Source organism: Macaca nemestrina, chromosome 13, assembly GCF_043159975.1.
Source record: "Macaca nemestrina isolate mMacNem1 chromosome 13, mMacNem.hap1, whole genome shotgun sequence".
Lineage (NCBI taxonomy): Eukaryota > Metazoa > Chordata > Mammalia > Primates > Cercopithecidae > Macaca > Macaca nemestrina.
This window is the reverse complement of record NC_092137.1, coordinates 41,956,481-41,977,263: the sequence shown is the minus strand read 5'-3', so window position 1 is coordinate 41,977,263 and position 20,783 is coordinate 41,956,481. Positions and strand designations below refer to the sequence as shown.

At 38.7% G+C, this 20,783-nt stretch overlaps 1 pseudogene; it reads right to left on the bottom strand.

Moving 5' to 3' along the window:
* Positions 1 to 5,773: 5,773 nt before the first annotated feature.
* Positions 5,774 to 20,783, bottom strand: part of LOC105464907 (L-lactate dehydrogenase A chain-like) — a 38,804-nt pseudogene continuing 23,794 nt past the window's right edge.

Below are 20,783 nucleotides of genomic sequence, written 5' to 3'. Positions count from 1 at the left end.
TAAATGATACCCAACCCTTAGCTATCGATACAGAACTGGATGATTAAGTTTTCAGTTTTCATTTGGTGGCATTGTGGTCAGCACAGTCAATTTGGAGCATTGGACTACCTATTTTTAAAATTTTTTTTGCAAAAAATTGCTTCTGAAAGTCAGCAGTTTGGTGGCATTGTGGTCAGCACAGCCAATGTGGAGTCTTGGACTACCTATCTTTTTTTTTCTTCCAAAAAATTGCTTCTGAAACTTAGTAATTGCCAACAGGCTTTTTTACTACCCAAAGCTAAGTTCAGGACTCCAAAGTGCCTTAGGGCACATCAATACCTGGTGGGTAAAATGTTTTTCCCTTCTTGCAGACACATCAGTGGCTCTGGGGCCTTTTCCAGGAAACAGGGTTGGAGAATCAAACCCAATCACAAATCCCTTGTGGGTGGACAGGAGAAAGCAGCAGGCTTCTGGCATCCAGAGATAAGAAACAGAAGCAACATGGTCCTGTCAAGTTGTTTCTACCATGCTGTGTTAGAATTCCTTTCTGTTTATCTTAAGAAGCAGTCATGAGCTGCTTAGTTTGAGATTTTCGGAAAGCAAATTGTCTTTGTGGCCAAAAAAAAAAAAAAAAAAAAAAAAGATTAACCATCTGGCTAACTCAAAGACATCAATATTGAGAACGGAGCCTGCACAGTGAGAGGGGGCAGTGTGGTACAGGAGAATGAGTCCTGAACCAGGACTTGGGCAACAGATGCCTGTGTGTCCTGGCTAAGTCCCTGAACCTTACGTTTTCCTCATCTGTTATAAGTGTCTTGGCCGGGCTGAGTGGGACTCTTGGTGAATAGAATGAGGAGACATTGCTATCTCTGTGTACCTATTTGTAACCATTAATTTACAAAGGGCCTAGGGAAAAAAGACTTCTTTGCTGTCCACAGTGGTGCCAGAGGTTAAAATATCTGTAGCCATGTCTGATGAACTGATGCGTGTGTGCGTGTGTGTGTGTGTGTGTGTGTGTCTGTGTCTGTGTCTGAAGTCCTATTTGAGGGAGGGTGATGGAGGTCACTGACAGAGAACTTCAAAGAAGAGAAAAAGGACTTGGGCAAAGGGAACTTGATTTTAGAATGAGACAAGTGTTGGGATACAATGTGGCAGCAGAATCTTGAACTCATCTAGATCCAGCCATCCTAGGAGAAAAGAGTTTTGTTTGTGAATCTAAAGTGCCATACCAACAAACACATGCTGAGGACCCTTCTTCCCATGGCTGGAAATGAGACAGAAAGAACATTATCCTTCTCATTCTGAAAGGAGGTGTTGATCTTATTATGCAGGGCCAAATCACAACTCCATGGCACCATTGTGGGATGGGGACCATGGCATTGGCTATGATTACAGATTTAAGCCATGAGTACATGTATGCATCCTGGGGATTACAAAGAAAGAACTTGGAGAAGAAGGGTAATGTAAAAGACAAGACTTCTTTCTTGTCAGCAGAAAACAGAAGGCCTTGAGATTATGTAGATTGAAACATTCAGCTTCCATGAGGGAGGATATGGCTGGGGCATAATCTTTGAACTCAATTCTAGCTCTAATCTCCAATATTTTTCAACCTGAGAAAGGATTCAACAAAACATTCACAAATGTAGTAATAGTGATATATATAGTTTGTTGAGTTTGTTACCATGAATCTCCAAGATCGGTGGCAGTAAACCCAAATTAAGGTAAAGAATCTGGAAAGAAGCAAATTTGCCAAGAATACACGGTGAGCAAGTTGTCTGCAAATACATCTGATTTTAGAGTTTGTACACATTCCATTACACCTCAACATAATGGCAGAAGACATTTTAGAATGGCTTTTTGACCATTTCTGATAGGATGCCCAGAGAAGATGCTGCTGTCATCAGAGAGCTGCCATGTCAGGGCCCTGAGGTTAGAACTGCAGTGATAACGAGGACCAGGACAAGAGACTGCAGCACCTTTACATCCGTGGAGGCTCTGTGGCTGGCTGCCCCATGGCTGGGACATGTAGAAAGTGCCCCAGCGGAGTCATCAAGACTGAGCCCAAAGTGAAATAGTGAGATGGAAGATATTAACAACAACCACAACCACAAAATAGGCTATTTATGCAGCATTGTTACTGGATATTGTCATGCTCAGGACTGAGCTAAAGGCTTTGTAAACATATCTTTTAATCCTCTCACCTCCATGAGTTCACTGCTAGGATCCTTATGTTGCAACTGAGGCTCAGGGAGACTATGCAAGTTATTTGATGACAAAGCGCATGAGCGGCGGGCAGAGCCAGGATTTGAGCCCAGGTGAATGGGACTCAAACCAGTGCATGTAGAACCACTAGCCCACATTACCTCTCTAGATTGACACTCTGTTTAGTGCCCTCTTCACCCCATTCTGAATCTACCTCCATCTCCCCTCTTCCTCTGCATGGGGGCCCTTTATTTCTCCCTCCTGAGGTCACTGGGGTCCAGTGCTCCCCCCAGCTCTTCTCCCCAGTTATTACCCGAGGAATGGCCCTGCTTCAATCATGTATGCTGTAAGGCTGCAGAGGTAAAAGTTGAGTTATTTCTCATATTGTTTAAAAATGTTTCTGCTGTAATCACTCTTTATATTTACTTGTATCAAAATCCGTACCAGGAAAAAATGGGTGATTTTTTGTTAACCCCAAGAGGATCTGAATTGGTTTTTTGCTGGTTAATTTAATTATAACAAACTCAGTGAAGTGACTGTGTTAAACAGTAAAACAGTTAACCGTGGGTTAAACATTACAAAATCCAATTTCCTATAACAAATAAACAATGATTGGGGATTGCAATTTCCTACAACGGATAAGTAGGTGAATTTTATAGTCTCAAGGTTAAAGGCTGTATAATATTTAACCATTATAGTTAGAGAAAAATCCTACAAGAGACCTCTATGTACAAACTACTGAATTTTATGATGACAAGATACAGAAAAAATGTAAATCTGACAAAAAAAGCATTCTACCCTCTTACCTATCTAATGTTTGTATTCTTAGTGGGTTTAAGTTAACTGACTGGTAAATATTTTCCAGTTCTTTTCTTATCTGTATAACAAGATGTAATTATTAGCTTAGTGCAGAGTATTCCCAAAGCCTCATGTCAACAGGTCAGTTTCTTAATCTCTCAAGACTGCTCTGTGAAAAACTTGTGACTTCTGGTTATTAACTGTAATTTTAATTAAAAGTTAATTTAAAAATTTAGGGTTTATACTTTTAATTTCCATAGTATGAATTTAAAAGTCATTTGCATTTGACTTGCCTCTAGTTGACAAATAATATCTTTGACCTTGACAAAGGAATTTTAAGAATTGCTCAAGGAACTCCTTGTTCCACTGTATTTTTTTCTGCAGTAGAACAAGGGGTGATTTTACGGTTTCTGAAATCGTGACATTCAGAGATCCTTTCTGAAGCTGGTCTAGCAGGTTAATGCAATATGGGCATTGTTTTCTCGAAGCTGAGGTTACAGCAAACAGCATTCTCCTATACGTGAACAAAGAACGCTGGTTCATATAAGGGAGGGTGCCACACAGGGGTCACCATAAGGTTGCATAAGCCAGAAAATGAGCCAGAGGGGACTGCTGAGTCCCCGGAGAGCTGCCATACAGGCTTGGATTTCTTAATTTTTTATATATTCTTGTATAGTCTGTTAAAACTACATCTATTGAGTATTCGAAGCACTGTGCCAGCATTATAGCTATTAAGGTAAACAAGATAGACTAGTATTCTCAAGTGACTTACAGCTTCATGGGGAAAACAAATAGATAAATAAGTACTTGTGAAAGGGTGTGATAAGTTTCACAACAGGGAAAGATTAGGGTGTTGGGAGAACAGAGCAGGGGGGACCCAGCCTCATCAAGTGGAGGTCGGGAAGTGACCTTTTCTGAGGTCTGAAGGATGAGTAGGGGAAGCCAGTGGAGGGAGGAGTTGAGGAATGAGGTTCCAGATGGTGAGTTCTTCTTGTGCGAAGTCCTAGGAGCAAGAGATAATGCGATGCATTGGGAATTGAAAGAAATTTACTGTGGGAGAAGAGGAGGTAGTTGTAGGATGTGAGAAGCAAGTGGGAGAGTAGGCTGGAAAGATAGGTAGGGCTCCATTAGACAGGCCGTGGTGAGGTGAGAGTTTAGCTAAAAGGCACTGAGGAACCACTGAAAGGTTTAAAGACGGAACGTGATGTAGTGAGTCATATTTTAGGACTTTAGTTATTTTTAGGAAAATAACTCATTGTGATTAAAAGAATAGATTGGAAGGGGATACAATTAGGGGCACTGAGACCAGTTAGGAAGCTACTGCAGATTTTCAGTTGACAGATTTTGGGGGTCTGGACTAAGGCAGTGTCCTTGGAAATGCAAATAGATTGAAGGGCATTGAGAAGGTAAATAGGCTTGGTGAAAAATTTAATGTGGATATGAGGAAGAAGAAGAATCTAGTGTGGCTGGTGTACGAAAATGCCACAGATTGAGCTATTCAGGAATAGATTTGAGATGGGGAGGATGATGTTCAGTTTTGGAGTTGTTGAATTTTGGTCCATTTTGGGCTTGTTGAATTTAGCAGGATGTGAGTTACTTGGGTCTGGAGCTTGAGAGACTGGCATGAGCTGGTAATATAGACGGTAAATGAAACCTGGGAGAAGGTACAAAGGGAAAAGAGAAGGGAGACTAGGACAGAATACTGAAACATCAGCATTTGAGTGACAGGGAGAAGAGAAATGTCCTATGGCTAGAGAGTAGGACGAAAACCAGGGAAGCCTAGGCCAAGGAAGAGTGTTTCAAAAAGGGAGAGGTTAATGTATCAAATGCTGAGCACAGGTTAAGTAAGGTAAGGACTGAAGAGTGTCTGTTGGAGCTAGTACAAGGTAGACCTTGGAATCTGGTAAAGTTTAAGAGCAGTTGTGGGCCAGAAAGCAAACTGCACTGGAGTGGAAAGAAGAGGAAATGAAGGCAGAGCGTTTAATCACTCTCCTTCAAAAGGAGAGGGGCTATATTCTGAAGAGGACATGAAGCTAAGGAAACATGTTTTTTTCTCCTGATGGGAAAGAGGCAGTAGAGTGAGTAAGTTTGAAGATGCAAGAAACAGATGGCATAATCAATAAAATGAGGTGATGGGGAGTGGGATCCAAAAACTGAGGGGAGGAATTAGGCTTAAGTAGGAGGAGCTTTAATTTGTTGAGTGCAAAGGGGGCAAATATGAGCACAAATGTAGGCATCTTGCAGATGTGGAGGCAGGAATTTGCCACAGCAACCCACATTGGCTAAGAGATTGCAACCACTCCCATTATTCTAGCCCTCTGTCATTTTCTTTTAGCTGGGACAGCTTACGACCAATTAAGATAACATTTTAAAAAGAGCTTTGAAAATGGTAGATGATTAGAAATGTAGTGGAGTGAAATGATTATGTGAAGTGATGTGAAACGGTGGAAAAACTGGCTACGAAATTTACTTGTTGTGTGATTTTGGGAGGGTGCCTTCGCCTCACTCAGATTCCTCAGTTTTCATTTATAAAGTAGCCTCTTCCTACCAGCTCTATAGAGTTATTGTTACCTTCCAGTGCAGTGGCTTTCAGTGTGGGTTGTATGAGTATTGTCCATAAAGGGTGATGTGGGATGGGTAGGGCAAGTTTTAGAAGTGGTAACAATGAGGAAAGGGTGGCATTTGGTGAGCAGAGGGAGATTCAGGAATTCTGGACATCTCACAGTCCACTTGACAATCTCACACATATTTTTCCCATCTCCACACCACATGAGTCCCCCTCCCCCAAATAGTGTTACTTTAAACAATTAAGCTTTTCATTTTCAGTTAATTGTATATTCACATGAAATAATACTGAGCGGTCCACGCACTTTTTACTCTGTTTCCTCCAATAGTAACATCTTGCAAAACTAGAGTATAATATCACAACCAAGATACTGACATTGACACAGTCAAGATACAGTACATTTCCATCACTACAAGGATCCTTTGTGCTGCCTTTTTTTTTTAGTCACACCCACTTCCCTTCCTCCTCTCCTCCCTCCCTCAACACTTGGCAACCATTGATCTGTTCTCCATTACTATAATTTTGTCCTTTCAAGAATGTTATATAAAAGGTTAATGTGAGATTGGCTTTTTTTTTTTTTTTAACTCAGTCCATTTTTTTTTTTTTGAAATTCATCGAAGTTGTTATATTGTATCAATATTATTGCTGAGTAGTATTCCATGGTATGAATATTTCACAGTTGTTTCTCCATTCACCCATTGTAGGACATCTAGGTTGTTTTCAGTTCAGGGTTTTAACAAATAAAGCTGCTATAAACAGTCATATATGGATTCTTGTGTGAACATAGCTCTTCATTTCTCTGGGATAAATGCCTGGTAGTGCAGTTGCTGGGTCACATGGTAGTTGTATGTTTAGTTTTTAGAGAAACTGTTTTCCAGAGTGGCTTGTACTCGTTTTACATTCTCACCAACAATGTATGAGTGATCCAGTTTCTTCATAACCTTGGAGGTTTTTTCATAACCTTGGAGGTTTTTTCATAACCTTGATCTAGTTCCTTCTTAACATTGCCAGCATTTGGTGTTATCACTATTTTTTTTTTTTTTTTTTTTTTTTGAGATAGAGTCTCACTCTGTCACCCAGGCTGGAGTATAGTCACATGATCTTTGCTCACTGCAACCTCCACTTCCTGTATTCAAGTGATTCTCATGCCTCGGCCTCCTGAGTAGCTGGGACTACAGGCATGCACCACCACATCCAACTAATTTTTGCATCTTTAGTAGAGATGCGGTTTCATTATGTTGCCCAGGCTGGTCTCGAATGCCTGACCTCGAATGCCTGACCTCAAGTGATCCACCTGCCTTGGCTTCCCAAAGAGCTGGGATTACAGGTGTGAGCCACTGCACCCAGATAGGTGTTGTCACTATTTTTTATTTTAGGCATTCTGATATGTATATAGAAATATTTCATTGTGGTGTTAATTTTTCATTTCCTTAATGGCTACTGATGTGAAAATATTTTTATTTGCTTATTTGTCATCTGTATATCCTTTTTGATGAAATGTCTATGTAATTTTCTCATTTGCTTATCTGATTATTTTTTAACTGTCACATTTTGAGAGCTCTTTTCATATTCTAGATAATAGTCATTTGTTGAATACATGGTTTGCAAATATTTTCTCTCATTATGTAGCTTGTCTTTTCATCCCCTCAGCAACAGTCTTTCACAGAGCAAACTTTTAAAGTTTGATGAAGTCCAATTTATCATTTTTTCCTTTTATGGATCATGCTTTTGGTGACAAGTCTAAACATTCTTTGCCTATCCCTGGATCCTGAAGATTTTCTCCCAAGTTTTTTTTTTTCTAAAAGTTTTATAGTTTTATGGTTTATATTTAAGGGTCTTTGTTAGATTTTGAGTCAGTATAAGATGTGAGACTTAGGTCAAGGATCTTTTTTTGGCCTATAGATGTCCAATTCTTCCAGAACCATTTGCTGAAAAGGCAGTCTTTTCTTTATTGAATTGCTTTTGTTCCTTTGTCAAAAATGAATTGGGTATATTTGTGTGGTTCTATTTTTGCAGTCTTTATTCTGTCCCATTGATCTATGTGTCTCTCCTTCCACCAGTACCACAGAGTCTTGATTATGGTAGCAATATTATAAGTCTTGAAAATAAGTAGACACATTCCTGTTACTTTATTTTTATTTTAGCTATTCTAGTTCTTTTGTCTTTCCATGTATTCATTTTAGAATAATCTTGTCCATATCTATAAAATAATCTTGCTGGATTTTTGATAGTAGTTATGTCAAATCTGTATATCAGTTTGGGGAGAATTGACGTCTTTACTATGTTGGATCTTTCAGTCCATGAACATGATATGTTTCCTCATTTATTTAAATAATTGATTTCTTTAATTGGCATTGAATAGTTTTTGACATAAAAGTTATAGTACATGTTTTAAATCTAAGTTTTCAATTTTTTGAGTGATTTTAAGTTATATTGCATTTTTAAATTATTGGTATTCATGCATTCATTGCTACTATATGGAAATATAGTTGCTTTTTATATGTTTGTCTTATATCCTACAACCTTTCTGAACTCACATTAATTCTAGGAGTTGTTTTTTTGCAGATTCTTTGGGGTTTTCTGTAAAGACAGTTATGTCTACTGCAAGTAGGAACAGTCAGTCTTATTTTTTTCTTTCTGATATCTATTTCTTTTATTTTCATATGCTGCCATATTGCGTTGGCTAGAGCTTTCAGCACTATGTTGAATAAGAGTGTGAAGGTGGATATTTTTTGCCTCATTCCTCATCTTAGAGAGAAGACATTCAGTCTTTTACTAAAGTATAATATTACTGTAGGTGTTTTGTTCCTTGTCAAGTTGAGGATGTTCTCTCTTATTCCTATTTTTTGAGTTTTTTTTTTTAAATCATAAATGGGTATTGAATTCTCTCCAGTATTTTTCTGTACTGATTGATATGATCCTGCGATTTTTCTTCTTTTTTTTTTTTTTTTTTTGAGACGGAGTCTCACGCTGTTGCCCAGGCTGGAGTGCAGTGGCGCGATCTCGGCTCACTGCAAGCTCCGCCTCCCGGGTTTGCGCCATTCTCCTGCCTCAGCCTCCTGAGTAGCTGGGACTACAGGCGCCCGCCACCGCGCCCGGCTAATTTTTTGTATTTTTAATAGAGACGGGGTTTCACTGTGGTCTCGATCTCCTGACCTTGTGATCCGCCCGCCTCGGCCTCCCAAAGTGCTGGGATTACAGGCTTGAGCCACCGCGCCCGGCCGATTTTTCTTCTTTAGCCAGTTAATATAGTGGATTACAGTCTTTGATTTTAAAACAGCGACCAACCTTGCATCCCTAGAATAAGCCCCACTTCATCATGGTGTGTACTTTTATTATATTCTACTTGCTAACATTAAGAATTATTGCTTTTATATTCATGAGGGTTATTGGCCTTTAGTTATCTTTTTTGTACAGTCTTTGTCTGGTTTTGTGTTTTGAGTAATAGTGTCTTCATGAAATGAGTTGGAAACTGTTCTTTTTTCTTCTGTTTTCTAGAAGAGAATGTGTAAATTGGTTTCATTTCTTTTTAAAATAAATGTTTGGGAGAATTCTCCAGTGAAGCCATCAGGGCCTGGAGATTTCATTTCTGCTCTTTATTATTTCCTTCTTTCTGCTTGCTTTGGGGTTGTTTTGCTGTTTTTTTTTTTTTTTTTGTAGATTATTGAAGTGAAAGCTTATAGTATTCATCTGTTACTTTTCCTTTCTAATGTATGCATTTAGTGCTGTGCATTTCTGTCTCAGTACTGCCTTGAATGCATTCCACAAATTTTGATATGCTGCATTTTTATTTCATTCAGTTGAATGTATTAAAAATTTCCCTTGAAGAATTCCTCTTTGCCCTGTGATTATTTAAAAGAATGTTATTTAGTTTCCAAGTGCATGGAGATTTTCCTGCTATCTTTCTGTTATTGATTTCCAGTTTGATTCCATTTTGGTTGGAGAACACAGTCTACGTGATTTTAACTCTTTTAAATTCTTTTAAATTTGTTCTATGACCCAGGATAACCTGGTAATCCTGTCATATATTCCATGGGCACTTGAAAATAATGCATATTTTGCTATTGTTGGCTAGAGTGTTCTATAAACACTGACTAGATTCTGTTGGTTGGTAGATAGGAGTTTTTATATCCTTGCTGATTTTCTGTCTAGTTGTTCTGTCAGTTGTTGACAGAGGGGTGTTGAAATCTCTAGCTATAATTGTGGATTTGTCTATTTCTCCTTTCAGTTCTATCAATTTTTGCTTTGCATATTTTGCAACTTTATTGTTTGGTATGGATACATTTAAGATTACTACATTTTATTGGTGGATTGATTCTTTTATCACTGTATGATGTTCCTCTGGTTTCTGGTAATTTTATTTGTTCTGAAATTTACTTTATCTGATATCAATATGGCCACTTCTACTTTCTTTTGATTGTGTGATCTATATTTTTCCATTGTTCTATTTTTATTTTATTCTTTTTCACTGTTCAAGGTTTATTGGGGGTTTTAGTTGGTATGACACTTGGATAGTTGGTTGCACTGTTTATATGTAGGTCTTTTTACATTATATGGTAATGTACACTACTGATATACATAGTTCACAAAATAAGATCCTTTGTAACAATTATGTACAAGACATGCAATATTGGATTTATACACTGGATCCCAGGATGTGACTGATTGGGAAAAAATGTTGGACTAGGCATTGTTCAGTGAGGGAGCCAGGAAGTTATATAACACATGGTAAACCTCCATCTGGCTCAAGGGGCAACTGCAGCATGTGTAGCATTGGCAGTGGTGCCTCAGAGGTAGTAGAACTATTTCAGACTAACCAGTTTAGGACTACGCAGGATTAGTGACATCCAGCATTAGGATATAGCTGTAGGATTTTACAAACCATTTCTATTTCTAACTTTAGGAATTGATGTTTTTCCCAGTCCATCTTAATATTACTGTTGTAATCACAGACCAGAAAAAAGGACAACATGCACAACCTCCAACTAAAATCCTGTTGTAGCCTAAACAGTGAAATGGATGATATCAGAAGACTTTAAAATTGCAGCTCTGGCTGGGAGCGGTGGCTCACGCCTGTAATCCCAGCACTTTGGAAGGCTGAGGTGGGTGAATCATCTGAGGTCAGGAGTTCAAGACCAGCCTGGTCAACATGGTGAAACCCCTTCTCTACTAAAAATACAAAAAATTAGCTGAGTGTGGTGGTGGGTACCTGTAATCCCAGCTACTCGGGAGGCTGAGGCAGGAGAATTGCTTGAACCTGGGAGGTAGAGGTTGCAGTGAGCCAAGATTGTGCCATTGCACTCCAGCCTGGGCAACAAGAGTGAAACTCCATCTCAAAAAAAAAATAATAAAAAAATTTAAAAAAATACTGCAACCCTTTTTGGATCCCCCAAAGTGTATCTGTACTCTTTTTCAAACGGGCCTCTTCCTTAGGAGTCAGAGTCACCTTCACAAGGTCTGAGATTGCATTCTGTACCAAGATGCAAGCAACACTAAGGAAGACATCATCCTTTATTCCATAGAAACCCTTAATCATGGTGGAAATTGGGTGTACCCGCCTGAGATTCTTCATTATACTCTCTGCCAAATCTGCCACAGAGAGTCCAGTGGCCCAGGATGTGTAGCCTTTCAGTTTGATCACCTTGTAAGGACTCTGAACCACCTGCTTGTGAACCTCTTTCCACTGTTCCTTATCTGTATCAGTCCCTCAATGTGCGTGCAGAGTCTTCAGGGAGACACCAGCAACATTCACTCCATTCCGTAAAGGCACACTGGAATCTCCATGTTCCCCAAGGACCCGCCCATGACAGCTTAATGGGTGAACTCCCAGCTTTCCCCCATCAGGTAACGGAATTGGGCTGAATCCAGATTGCAACCACTTCCAATAACACGGTTTTTGGGAAAGCCACTTATCTTCCAAGCCACATAGGTCAAGATACCCACTGGATTTGAAACAATAAGCAACTTGCAGTTTGGGCTGTATTTTACAACATTAGGAATGATGAATTTAAAGATGTTCATGTTATGCTGGTCCAAATTAAGATGGCTTTCTCCCTCTTGCTGACGTGCCCCAGATGTGATAATGACCAGCTTGGAGTTTGCAGTTACATTATGGTCTTTGCCAGAGATAATCTTTGGCGTTCTAAGGAAAAGGCTGCCATGTTGGAGATCCGTCATCTCTCCCTTCAATTTGTCTTCCATGACATCAACAAGAGCAAGTTCATCTGCCAAGTCCTTCATTAAGATACTGATGGCACAGACCATGCCAACAGCACTAACTCCAACAAATGTAATCTTAATGGGGGGGGGCTGTTGTTGTTTTAGAAGATTATGAATCAGCTGATCCTTGAGAGTTGCAACACTGGACTTGGAACCAAAAGGAATTGGGAATGCATGTCAGGCAAGCACTGGGGGCACACGGCAATGAGATCCGGACTTGGTGGCAACAGCTCCAGCACCTCCATCCTTTTATTCTTAACCATTTATTTTAAACCATATTATTTGCATTTAATATGATTATTGATACATTAAAGTTTAAGTCTGCCATTATATATTTTGCTGTATTTTCTCTCTAACTTTTATTTCTCAATTTTCTTTTCCCTTTTTCCTGTTCAAAATGCAGGCTGCTTGAACATTTTGTAAAATTTCACTTTGATTTTCCAATAGTGTTTTGAGTCTATTAGTCTATAATGTTTTGAGTCTTAGTAGTTGCTTTAGGTATTACCTCATACCCACTCACCCCAACACACACATACATCTTATCACACACACAAATGTCTGTTAGTGTCATCATTTTACAAGTTTCACATGAAGTGTAGGAGGCTTACCTCTTTTTATGTCCCTTTCCCTTCCCTATTTATAACAAAATTATCTTAAATATTTTCTCTACATACATTCAAGACCATATTAAACATTATTACAATTTTTGCTCCAACTGTCAACATAATTCAGAAGGCTCAAGAGGATAAGGAAGATCTATTGTATCTACCTATATTTTTGCTTACTGTGTTCTTTTCCTTTTTCTTCTTTCTTTGTTACTTTTCCTTTTCTTCCTCTCCCTCTCCCTCTTTCTTCCTTTTTCTTTTCTTTTCCTTTTTTCTTTCTTTTCTCTCTCTCTCTCTCTCTCCTTCTCTCCCTCCTTCTCTCCCTCTTGCTCTCTCTCTTTCTCTCTCTCCTTCCCTTCTTCCTTCCTCCCTCCCTCCCTCTCTCTCTTTCTCTCATTCTCTCTTTCTTTCAACAGAGTCTTGCTTTGTCACCAGGCTGGAGTGCAGTGGCGTGATATCCCCTCACTGCAACCTCCACCTCCCAGGTTCAAGTGAGTCCCCTGCCTCGGCCTCCCGAGTAGCTTTCAATTTTTCTAATATTTTAAGAAACTTCTTTAACCACTTCCTTTCTATTTATAAATCTTCATTTATTCATTCTTTTAGTGTAGGTCTGCTGGTGACAAATTATCTTTATTTTCCTTCATTTGAGAATTTTTTGATCTTTCTTCACTTCTAAATGATATTTTTGCTGCATAAAGCATTCTGGGTTGACGGTTATTTTCTTCCAGCACTGGAAAAATGTCGTGCCACTTTCTTGTGGTTTCCATGGTTTCTGATGAGAAATCCACTGTGATTTTAATTTTTTTCTTCTATAGGTAAGTTGTCATTTGTCTCTGCTTTTAGTATCTTAGCAGACATTCTTGTAGTGAAAAAACTGTATTGAACAGAACCTAGACTCCAATTCTGCTTTACATCTGTCACAAATTATTTTTAGTAATTTTCTAAAAATGCTGTATAAAACAAGGGAAAGATTGTACTTTGTTTTGCTCTAAATTTTACTAAAAGTTGGTCACCATTTCAGAAAACAACATTACACAATATTGTAGTTGTTGACTTCACACACTTGTATCTGACTACATTTACAAGTGTTGTATTCACAGAAATTCCACATATAAGTATAAGCATCTGACTACATCATGTTTTCAGGTGTGACCATGCCAAGTACTTAAATATGAAAAATGTATTATTTTATTAGCAATTAATTTCCTTTTATTTTCTATAAAAGGAAAATAAAAGGGCACTATATTGAAATTTTGCAATTACTTGTGTAGATTGTATTTTACATCAATTTCATTTCAGGATAGAAAAGGAGGGTGATTCAAAATAGCTATACAAACAGATCATCAGATCTGAAAGCGTTGAGACCACTAATATAATGCAATTAGTTAATATGCTAATCAAATTTAACACACTAAATACAGTGATAGATAATACTATTAAAGATTCAATTATCTAAGTGAACCACTAGATGTCCATTGGACTCCTTTTCAGTGTGAGAGAAACCATGGCATTTCTCGATTATCAAAAAGAGCAGAGAACAGAGATAATAGATTTTAGCTTATCTTAGAATCTTTAAAGAAAGGCAGACAGGAGCACTACACAGGTGGTGAATGTCATGCATTTTGAAAGGTTCAAATGGTACTAACAGAAGATATAGTACGTATTTTTTTTTAAAACCATTTGTGTGATGATGGAAATTCACCTATTTTTCTGAGCCTCATTTCTTCATTGTGTACAACAAGGAGGTTGTAGGGCTAAAGAGGATCACTTAAGGGCCTTCCCGTCTCAGTAGACAGCAGTTGACAGTCTTCATTCCTAAGCTCATTTGAAAGGATTGGGACAGTGGAAATTTGGTTTCATTTTTCATGAATTGTGAGAGGACTGAGGGCAAATGATACTTTCTTCAGAGTGAGATGACAAGATCGGGTGAGAGTGAAGCAGAGAAGAGAAAAAGATGTACTGAGAAAGGACGTCTTTCTGTAATAGGTTTTTTTTTTTTGGGTTGTTCTTGTTTTTGTGTGTGTATGTATATGTATATGTGGGTTTTTTTTTTTTTTTCAAGCAACACTTACTTATTCTGTAGATTCTACCTATGGAATATCTTTCAAATCTATTCCCACGGCCACTTTCCTATTTCAGGACCTCCTCATCTCTCATATCATCCTAATTAATTTTTTTGTCTATATCTCTCTCCTATGCACACTGACACCAAAATTATCTAAAATAAAGATCTGATCATATTATCATGCTTAAAAACAAGAGATGACCCCCTCAGCATGAAACCACACCCTTCCCCATCTGATTCTCGCCTGTCCCCCCAGCCATTGCCCACTTTGCCCGTACTCCCTCTGCTCTGGCCATGCTTGTCACCAGACATGACATGCATTTCATTCTCTGGACCTCTACCTGGAACTTCCCTTCCCTCTTCAACTGGCAAACTCCTCGCTTCTCCTCAAGGCTTAGCTCCAATGTCACCTTTTTTTTTTTTTTTTTTTTGTGAAGCCTATCCTTTGTTCACTAGGTAGAATTAAATAATTTCTCTCCACAGCCGTTTGCACATAGTCTGTGCAGGTACTTGCCACACTGTGTTATAAGGTCCATGTCAAAAGGATTGGCATCCCTCATTAGACTTGTGAACCTCTAAAGGGCAGGTATTGAGTTGTATTCATTATTTAATCCTTGGTGCTTGGCACACAGTAAGTACACAGTAAATGTTTGTTGAATGAATGAGTGAATGCATAAAGGGCTCTAACATGGTATTTTGAGTACTATATACATACAGTCCCAAACCTGACTGCACATCAGAATTACCTGGGAAGTCTGTTAAAATCCGGATTCCTAGCTCTTACCTACCATTATTTTGTAGTTTGATAAGCTCTAAGTGATTCTTATGCAGACATCCTGGTGCTGGTTCTTACATGGCCTTTGGAACCATAACCGAATCCATTATAGATGGGGTTCTAAAACTTTCCGACCAGGAATTTCACAGCTCATCCCAGGATGATATCCTCCATCTTATATTCTGAACTTTTTCCAGGAGTCATTTAGGCCATCTTGATATGCGGAAAATTTCAGAATTATTTTGGGGGCTTTAAAAAATGTACAATATACATGTCTGGGCCTCTCCTTGTGGAGTTGCTGACATGCCTTAGGGAGGAAAAAGAGAAGATTCAGGTATGGTCATTTATATTTTGAAACTCTGTAGGTGACTTTGGTAGGTCATACCTCGGTGACTCTGCACTTACAGGAAAACCTGTGTTACCTACATTTAATGCAGTGGAGGCCAGAGACTTTGGTTCATGTTTAATTTTGGTTCTGTTATCTCAGAGCCAAGACTAATAAGAAATTCAGCTACCTCTATTTTCTGGTTAACCACCCACTAAATGAGCTGGAAGGCACAACTGCTCCTGTGGAAAGTGGCTATAAAAGGAAGCTGCCTCTGGCTATCTTAATCACACAGATATTAGAGCAGGCTGAGTAAGAGAAGATGTTAGGGAGAGTGTGAGAATGTGTCACCATGGGAGGTTACTCCAAAAGAGTAACCCTGTTAGGTTTGATGGGCTTTTATGCCCCTCTGGATTGTCAGGGGGTCTGCGTGGCTGGGCAAATCATTTTAAACCCCTCCAATGAGCTGCTGTTTTACCTCTTTCACCTTGGACAGCCAGGCTGTTGGGTATTTATTACGGCAGTGCATCAAGCTGGTGGCAGCTTAGATTTCCACTGACAGCACAAGCTAGCAAGGCAGTTTGGTCCTGTCATCTTAAATTCTTAGTCTGCTCACTCGTAAAATGGGGACAATAACAGTTTACAAAGAACGTTTGAGGGAGATGCCATTGTTTTGATTTCCAGGCGACCTGTGTATTACGTTGTTTTCTGCTGCTTGCTTCTGAGTTACAATTTATGTTTTAATTTTAATTTTAATTTTTTTTGAAACAGAGTCTTGCTTTGTCACCTAGGCTAGAGTGCAGTGGCGCAATCTCGGCTCACTGCAACCACCACCTCCTGGGTTCAAGTGATTATCCTGCCTCAGCCTTCTGAGTAGCTGGGATTACAGGCACGCACCACCACACCCAGCTAATTTTTTGTATTTAGTAGAGACGGGGTTTCACCATGTTGGCCGGGCTGGTCTTGAACTCCTGACCTCAGGTGATCCACCCACCTTGGCCTCCCGAAGTGCTGGGATTACAGGCATGAGCCACTGCACCCAGCCTATTTTAATATTTTATTATGGAAAAGTTCAAACACATAAAAGAAAACAATATAATGAGCTCCATGTACCTTTCATGTAGCTTCAATTATCAACATTTTGCTACTCTTGTTCCTTTTACTTCCAAACATTTTTTTCAGAAGTATTTACTTTTTTGTAATTTAAATTTTAGTTTTCAACATGACACAAAATCTACATGTGGTTTGAAAACAAAATAGCTTCTAAGTTTATAATTGCAAAACACTGTATATGTTTATTTTCGACTTTTTATTTAGAAATATTTTCAGACTTACAGAAAAGTTGCAAGAATAGTAGTACACAGAATTTACATATCCCTTTGTCCAGACTCACACAAAATTAAAATGTAACCACTTTTGCTTTATTATTCTCTTACTCTGTGGATATATTATGTATACACATACAAAGCCTATATGCATATATACATATTTTCTAATATATAACCATGTATAATTAGCACATTCTACCTAATTAAAATAACTAATATCATGTAATACTAGCTGCAGTTTTCCCTGATTATCTCAAAAATGTCTTTAACAGTTGTTTGTTTTCAAACCAGGATTCAAACCTATTACTTTTAATTGTTGACTCTTAAGCCTGTCTCTATTTCTCTTTTTCTTCTCAACACTTTTTTTTTTTTAAATTATACTTTAAGTTCTAGGGTACACATGCATAACGTGGAGGTTTGTTACATATGTATACTTGTGCCATGTTGGTGTGCTGCACCCATCAACTCATCAACACCCACCCATCAACTCGTCATTTACATCAGGTATAACTCCCAATGCAATCCCTTCCCCGTCCCCCCTCCCCATAATAGGCTCCAGTGTGTGATGTTCCCCTTCCCAAGTCCAAGTGATCTCATTGTTCAGTTCCCACCTATGAGTGAGAACATGCGGTGTTTGGTTTTCTGTTCTTGCGATAGTTTGCTGAGAATGATGGTTTCCAGCTGCATCCATGTTCCTACAAAGGACACAAACTCATCCTTTTTTATGGCTGCATAGTATTCCATGGTGTATATGTGCCACATTTTCTTAATCCAGTCTGTCACTGATGGACATTTGGGTTGATTCCAAGTCTTTGCTATTGTGAATAGTGCCGCAATGAACATACGTGTGCATGTGTCTTTATAGCAGCATGATTTATAATCCTTTGGGTATATACCCAGTAATGGGATGGCTGGGTCATATGGTACTTCTAGTTCTAGATCCTCGAGGAATCGCCATACTGTTTTCCATAATGGTTGAACTAGTTTACAATCCCACCAACAGTGTAAAAGTGTTCCTATTTCTCCACATCCTCTCCGGCACCTGTTGTTTCCTGACTTTTTAATGATTGCCATTCTAACTGGTGTGAGATGGTATCTCATTGTGGTTTTGATTTGCATTTCTCTGATGGCCAGTGATGATGAGCATTTTTTCATGTGTCTGTTGGCTGTATGAATGTCTTCTTTTGAGAAATGTCTGTTCATATCCTTTGCCCACTTTTTGATGGGGTTGTTTGTTTTTTTCTTGTAAATTTGTTTGAGTTCTTTGTAGGTTCTGGATATTAGCCCTTTGTCAGAAGAGTAGATTGCAAAAATTTTCTCCCATTCTGTAGGTTGCCTGTTCACTCTGATGATAGTTTCTTTTGCTGTGCAGAAGCTCTTTAGTTTAATGAGATCCTATTTGTCAATTTTGGCTTTTGTTGCTGTTGCTTTTGGTGTTTTAGACATGAAGTCTTTGCCCATGCCTATGTCCTGAATGGTATTACCTACGTTTTCTTCTAGGGTTTTTATGGTATTAGGTCTAACACTTAAGTCTCTAATCCATCTTGAATTAATTTTCGTATAAGGAGTAAGGAAAGGATCCAGTTTCAGCTTTCTACTTATGGCTAGTCAATTTTCCCAGCGCCATTTATTAAATAGGGAATCCTTTCCCCATTCCTTGTTTTTCTCAGGTTTGTCAAAGATCAGATGGCTGTAGATGTGTGGTATTATTTCTGAGGACTCTGTTCTGTTCTATTGGTCTATGTCTCTGTTTGGTACCAGTACCATGCTGTTTTGGTTACTGTAGCCTTGTAGTATAGTTTGAAGTCAGGTAGCGTGATGCCTCCAGCTTTGTTCTTTTGACTTAGGATTGTCTTGGCAACGCGGGCTCTTTTTTGATTCCATATGAACTTTAAAGCAGTTTTTCCAATTCTGTGAAGAAACTCATTGGTAGCTTGATGGGGATGGCATTGAATCTATAAATTACCTTGGACAGTATGGCCATTTTCACAATATTGATTCTTCCTATCCATGAGCATGATATGTTCTTCCATTTGTTTGTGTCCTCTTTGATTTCACTGAGCAGTGGTTTGTAGTTCTCCTTGAAGAGGTCCTTTACATCCCTTGTAAGTTGGATTCCTAGGTATTTCATTCTCTTTGAAGCAATTGTGAATGGAAGTTCATTCATGATTTGGCTCTCTGTTTGTCTGTTACTGGTGTATAAGAATGCTTCTGATTTTTGCATATTAATTTTGTATCCTGAGACTTTGCTGCAGTTGCTTATCAGCTTAAGGAGATTTGGGGCTGAGATGATGGTGTTTTCTAAATATACAATCATGTCATCTGCAAACAGGGACAATTTGAATTCTTCTTTTCCTATCTGAATACCCTTTATTTCTTTCTCTTGCCTGATTGCCCTAGCCAGAACTTCCAGCACTATGTTGAATAGGAGTGGTGAGAGAGGGCATCCCTGTCTTGTGCCAGTTTTCAAAGGGAATGCTTCTAGTTTTTGCCCATTCAGTATGATATTGGCTGTGGGTTTGTCATAAATAGCTCTTATGATTTTGAGATACGTTCCATCAATACCGAATTTATTGAGAGTTTTTAGCATGAAGGGCTGTTGAATTTTGTCAAAGACCTTTTCTGCATCTATTGAGATAATCATATGGTTTTTGTCTTTGGTTCTGTTTATATCCTGGATTACGTTTACTGATTTGCGTATGTTGAACCAGCCTTGCATCCCAGGGATGAAGCCCACTTGATCATGGTGGGTAAGCTTTTTGATGTGCTGCTGGATTTGGTTTGCCAGTATTTTATTGAGGATTTTTGCATCGATGTTCACCAGGGATATTGGTCTAAAATTCTCTTTTTTTGTTGTGTCTCTGCCAGGCTTTGGTATCAGGATGATGTTGGCCTCATAAAATGAGTTAGGGAGGATTCCCTCTTTTTCTATTGATTGGAATAGTTTCAGAAGAAATGGTACCAGCTCCTCTTTGCACCTCTGGTAGAATTCAGCTGTGAATCCATCTGGTCCTGGACTTTTTTTGGTTGGTAGGCTATTAATTATTGCCTCAATTTCAGAGCCTGCTATTGGTCTATCCAGAGATTCAACTTCTTCCTGGTTTAGTCTTGGGAGAGTGTAAGTGTCCAGGAAATTATCCATTTCTTCTAGATTTTCTAGTTTTTTTTGTGTAGAGGTGTTTATAGTATTCTCTGATGGTAGTTTGTATTTCTGTGGGGTCGGTGGTGATATCCCCTTTATCATTTTTTATTGTGTCTATTTGATTCTTCTCTCTTTTCTTCTTTATTAGTCTTGCTAGCGGTCTATCAATTTTGTTGATCTTTTCAAAAAACCAACTCCTGGATTCATTGACTTTTTTTAGAGGGTTTTTTGTGTCTCTATCTCCTTCAGTTCTGCTCTGATCTTAGTTATTTCTTGCCTTCTGCTAGCTTTTGAATGCTCAACACTTTTTTTGAAACACTTCAAACCTGCGGAAAATGGAAGAGTTCTCTATAGCTCCCTCTCTCTGTCCTTTGAGCTCTTGGCTCTGCCTTCTGAGCCACCCTTCCTTTTTATGAAAGCCAGAGCAAGTATGCAGGTGAGTAGTTTTGTCAGCCCTTCCACTGCCTGTAGAATTTTTGGAGTCTGACAGTCTTTATATATTTTGTACTCTTTCTATTTCTTTTTTGTTCAAGCCAATGGTATTTCTGCTGAAACATTTTCCGTAAGAACTTTGTATATCTCCTGTAGATTTCCCTGGGGTTCATTCCACTAGACAAAAGCCATATTGACAGATCTTTCTGAGATAAACCCTTCTGTCTCTTTACTTCTGCTGAGATGGCTAAGGGACCACACTTAAGTCCTCTGGTTGATTGAGAAGATTTGTGAGGCACACCTTTAATTTCTTGAAAGGGTCCTCTCCTCACTGAGTAATTTAATTT